Here is a 6127-nt window from a genome sequence, read left to right on the forward strand (position 1 = left end):
AGAGCTGGGGAAATTCCTAGTTCCAATGGCATTCCTGGGAAGGTGAAAGTGAAAGGCTTGTGATGCCTTAGGGTAAATACCTAGCACAAATACTCTTGGGGAGGGCTGGGAACCTGCCCACTGTGCACAAAACTATGCCTCTAGAAACTGCATCATGACTCACAAATGCTTTTGGAAGACAAGCCCTTGCTCAGTTGCCTATTTTGGTACCTCATTTAACTAAAACTCATTTAGGTTTGCCTACAAAGATGAACTTAAAATTCTTTTGATGAATGGAATTCATCTTAAATTTATCAGCTCAGAACAAGAAACCACCTACAGTCCAATGGCAGGCAGCTCTTCCCCCGAGGCTCAGTCATGCCCTAACATGTTACATGGGAACAGAGCCTCCCAGCCAACTTCCAAACCCCTAAAAGAGACCAGAGAGGCAACATTTTCCCCAAAGGATGCCCCGTTAGCTCAGCTGGACAGGACAAGGAGAAATGGTACCCCACTGCCAAGGTGCCAAGCTGGGTTCTTGTCTATGTGAACCTGGAATGCCTTGGAGAGATGGGACATTGGGGCTGCCTGCTGGCTCTGAGATGGGCCATCCCAAGCACAGTCCTGCCTGCTCTCTGGAACACACTGCTCACACCTCTCATCCTGTGGTCATCCTCCACTGCTACTTTGTGGGCTACCTATTCTTCTGCCAACAGTGTTTCTTATGCCACCCCATTCAGCCAAATGGCTTCAAATTCATTCTCACTACAGGAAATGCAGATCAACACTCTGACCCTCTCTGAAAAGATCCTACTTTACAGCCAATTTTCTCAGATATCTCTGCTTGGTGTATCAAAAAAAAAGTATGTGAATTTAATATTTATCAATATAGCATGAATACATTATGAAATAATTAGATTATTCCTAAGTTATGTAGCCCCTTTCAGAGTATCACATTGAGAAGTTATATATCACGGGCACTTATTTTAAATACAGCCCCAAACCATGAAATGCATTCTTTGGAGTGGTGCTGGAGACTGTGGCATGTTTTGGTCCATGCCAAGGGCAGGCTCACCTTGTGTCTGAGCTCATTTCAAACCATATGCTCATAACATCTCTTTACTTCAACTGACTGGTCAATTTTTTGTTCCTAAAATCACCATTCAACCTTGGATCATAAGATGTTCGCACATAGTTTCACAGCACCGCTATGTCTCCTTCCTAACAACTTTAATAATGGCAATTTTTCATTTATTTTCAGTGATTGATTCACCTGTCTCCCTCAGTAACTGCGACTTCCACAGCAGCAGGGACCATGTGCATTTCTGCTTACCAATATGTCCCCAGAAACTAGCACAGCTTCTGGGACACAGTAGGGGCTTAACAACTAGCCACTGGGGGAAAGATGCTATGAAATATACTCATTGGTGGAAATGTTTCTGCTTCTAAGAGTGGATCTGCCAAAAATCATTCAAATCAAGGCTAAATAAGGTTAAGGCTCAGCTACGCTGTTTTTTTCTTTAAAAAAAAACACAAGAAAGTCTTTGCTGCTATTTGGGTTTAAACAGATTTTGGAGACAATTATCAAAAGGTTTGACTAACAATTTAACAACACTCATTTGTATATGTATGGAGATGACCAATTTTAAAATTTTTTTTTTTTAATGGAATAAGAGTTCATTTTCAAAAAGGTTCACCCAGATTAGGCCAAATTTAAAAAGATAAGAAAAACTACCACTTTCTTTGTGAGGCGCTCTCTCTCTATTATTTTCATTTAATCCTCATATCTGAATCTTACCCCAGGTCACAGATGAGGAAATGGAGGGAGCAAGAGGCTGGGGTTAGACACTGACTAAGCGGCAGAGCCAGGATTCACATCTAGGTCTATTTGATTCCAAGAGCTATGTCTTAAATCTAAGCCAAATTTTAAGCTAAAAAATTAATGCTGACATTGAATAATAATGTATTTGTTGCTCCCTCTTATGAAAAGTTACAAGACTACAGCTTAGTACCATCAACTGGGGCAAGTATTTAAAATAGAATTTGGATGCCAATGATGGGGTATCAGGGAAATGAGAAAATCCACAAAAAAGGAATAAGGAGGGATATTAACTAACATTAACCGAAAGCTTGTTTTATGCTAGATACTGTATTAGATGCTTTCATAGTAACATTTATTTTAATCCTAAGACTCCTGTGAGATGGGTAATAACAGTCAAGAAAAAAGTGGTATAGAGTAACTGGTATTTGGCTACTCCGATGCTCCTTTCCCCCTTTCTTTCTAAGGATGTGAACTGTCCACATTTCAGCTGAGTATTGTCTGGAATAAGGACAACATTCCCCAGTCTCTATTCCAGCTTAGTGAGGTCACAATACTAAATTCTGGTCAATGAAATGTAACAGGAAGTGTATGACAGCCTCTGGGAAATTTCCTTAAGAGATCATAGATGCTTGCCTTCCTCTGTCTCCTTCCCTTCCTTCCTTCCTCATTTCTACATTGCATGTGATGGATAAAGCTCCATCTAGGGCTATGAGATTGAGGACTTCCTCTGATGTTTAGCAAACCTAAAAAGTGGAACCAGCCTAAGCCTCAGGAGATTTGTGAAATCATAATACCAGTTCTGGATTGTCTCTCTAGAAATTTTTTTAATGTGAAAGAGAAACAAACATCACTTTGTTTATGCCACTGTTCTTTGCAGTCCCTGTAACTGGCAGCTAATTTTAACTAATCCAGAAACTTATCCAAAGTGATCATGTAAGGTTCAAACCCAGGCCCACCAGTTTGCAAAGTCCACCCTCTTAGGCAGAAGCCTGAAGAACTCCTGATTATAATCTGCAAAAGATTGGTGGTGCGGGAAGGGTGTGTGTGTGTGTAAAACTGCTGAAAAGAATTTGACAGAAGGAAAGAAGGAAAGTTCGAATATGCTCGCAATTCTGCATACCTAAGAGACAATCAAAGGGAATATGCTACTGGACAGTAAAGAATATAGTCTCCATCAGAGGTGGACAGAGAAAGATCTGTCACCTGCATGGATCTGGAAAGAGAAAGGAAAGAGAAGCTGTGTCTCTGAAAGATGCTGCTGTATTTTATTTCCCATCTATATTTTATAAATTTCCTATATGCATTTATTATTCTGTTCATAGAAAATTCTAAAAGACTCAGTCACTATTTCCACAGCCAAATTTGTCAAAGTGTAAAATTGTGTTTAGAAGTCTCATCATAATTATTAAGCACTCATTCTGTGCCCATCAGTATGCTAGATATCAAGAACAATATCAAAAAGCATCAATATTGGTTTCTGACCTCAAGCAGCTCAGAACTTAGGTGAACACATATAAAACAACCAAGTACTACTTACATGAAGAGATGGATCAGTGCAGGTGATAATAATCAGAAAGAGACTCATGAAAGAGAAGTAAAATTTAGAAAGACCTAAATTCTATATGTTTGCCTTATCTGCCCCAAATATTGTCTTAAAAATGACCAATCCACCCTCAGGGCTCAGTCAATCTCTTTCTGGTAACCTGAGAAAATCCAGAAGAAAAAGACTTAGAAATACTCTATTTTCTACAGCATCCCATTGGTTTGGGGACATATCTAGTGGTAGGCTCCTCACATTCATATGATAAAGGAGATGACTGTGAGCAGCAGTGTGGCCGGTTCCTCTGCCCAATGGCACAAGCAGAGTCACAAATAACAGAAATGAAAAGATCACTACAAATTGTGTTATTGAACTGCATGACCTACATGGAGCAATCAACTCACTCCTAGGTTTGGCAGGGCCTTTCTGAGTTGATTCCCTGAAAAACAAAACAAAACAATAAAACCCAAACCAAACCAAAAAAATAAAAAAAAAATTAAAAAAAGAGAGACTCTGAGTGTCATCATCTCTGCTCCATGTGGCTGCCTTGATAAGAGTTCAGATTTCTCTGTGTCATGAGAAAATTTTTATGATTAATGGAAGACAGAATATTATCCAGTATTAACAGTTATTTTCCAATTCTGTATTATAAAATTATTTCTGATAATGGAAAATTCTCTATTTCTTTCAATTAATTAAAACATTAAAATTCTACAGTGTATAAAATAAAGCACTGGAGTTCTGGAGAGGTGAGGCAGAATACGAAGGTAAACAGGAATCATTATTCCTTTTCTCAGAGGTATGTAATCTACAGGGGAAGCATGCAGCACCTGAAAGGGGAGGAGAGGTTGGTGGGCCATGCAGGGTTGAAGGAGGAGCATAGGAACATGGGTCTGGGAAAGTTTGGCTAGCTTTACAGTGCTCAATTGAAATACTACTTTGCAATATTTTCTCAACACCAGGGTTCTAGTTTGTTAGTCCTACTGAGACATCAGGTCAGAAGAAAAGAACAAAAGTGAGAAGGCATTCATGGCTTTGCATTCTCAGAAAGTCATCCTGCTGGTTCAACTGTGTATGATTGAGCATATTGTCATTGATGAAGAATTTTTATTTATTTTTGATCAAAGACTTCACCATGTTTCCTGAACTTTTCAATCTTCTGTTTGCAGAGTTTAATGTGAGCTCTCCTCGGGCCTGGGAGAAATTCTGAGAGTGACCCCTGAGAATGAGCTCAGTGGTGAGAAGTCCAAGGACAGGATGAGGTCGACATTGCAAGTGTTTTTGGAATAAGGTAGGTTGACTAGAAACTGTAATTGTGCAAGGCCAGCTGTGCACTTCTGTGTGAGCTGATCCCTTATCATGGTCCCAGTCTTAAATATTCACGACCAATTACTCTGTGTTCTCAGCCCACTATGCTGATTGACCCTCTGCCTTAACTATATGACATCCCTTCCTTTTATGACAAGTGTTAGGAAGGTGATCTTCCAGGCTCTCCTTCAAGGGAAAAACACGATTTCCTGCAGCAGGATGCCCGCCATCTCCAGCTAATCCGTCTTCTGGGAAGATGTCCAAATATTTCTTTGAAAGTTTCCCATGCATCCCATTTAAAGAATATGTACTGTCATCTGGGTCCCATATTGGAATCTGCCACACAGGAGCCAGCCAGTTATTTACTATTGTCTCTTTCCCATCCATAAAATGAAGACTTCTAAGAAAATATTTGCAAGTGAAGCCAGGCTGAAAGCTTAGAATTAAAGCAGAGTTAGTGCTCCTTAGCTCCTGTGAAGTGATATAAAAAAAGCCGTGATAGGTTCTGCTAGTGACTGAGACAGTGCTTGCTGGGATCCCTGTAAGAATTCAATCTGTGTTCCCTGGACCATGTTGAAATCTGGGCAAAAGTTTTCCTGATACTGTGAAAACAACTGGTTTCTGAGGTTCCTCATAGTCAACTTTTTCATTTCTTTGATTTGAAGTAACCCAGGTCTAATACCAGCTAGGCCTTGATTCCATGCCCCTCCCATCTTTTTTTCCTCAATGACTGTGCGTGTATGTATTTGTGCATATGTGTTTCTTGGCCTAATATTAGGCTATCTGTTAATTGTAATACACATTTAATACTGAACTTCAATTCTAATCTTAACTGATTCTCTAAGACTAGGACATGATATGTATGCATATGTATGTGTGTGTGTTTGTGTGTGTGTGTATGTATGTATATATACACACATATATATAGTTTGTTAAGAATTTTTAAGAATCAATATAAATTGTAAAAGAACAAGATTCAGAACATTTTAGAAATAGAGGAAAAGATATGAGTCAGAAAGTGTATGAGAATTGGTATCTTGGCTTCTGCTGGTGGCTCTTCTGGCAGTGAGATCTGGGGCAAGCCACTAACAGTCTAGGCAGGAGTTTCTGTTTTCTATGTGTTTAATGTAACTATCCTGGACTATATCAGAAAAGAAGATAGGAATATTTCATGTTCCAGATATCTCAGACTTCGTTTCATCTTACCACTCATTTATCATCCAACAAATGTTTATTCTATGCCTACTGTGTGCAAAACACTGGACTGGTTTCTGAGGATACATTGGTCCATTTGATGGATGTGGCCTTTGCCCTCCTGGGGTCCACAAGTCTCCAAGCATTCCTCCAGGGACCGTTAGGCTGGACATGATAAATCAGTGGGGACTAACTAAACAAACCCCAGTGTGTCCCTAAACCACAGTTCTCTTTGGCTTTGTCTCCTGAATGCTATGTATCCAAATGCAGGCACACCTTCCAGT

Source organism: Camelus dromedarius, chromosome 22, assembly GCF_036321535.1.
Source record: "Camelus dromedarius isolate mCamDro1 chromosome 22, mCamDro1.pat, whole genome shotgun sequence".
Lineage (NCBI taxonomy): Eukaryota > Metazoa > Chordata > Mammalia > Artiodactyla > Camelidae > Camelus > Camelus dromedarius.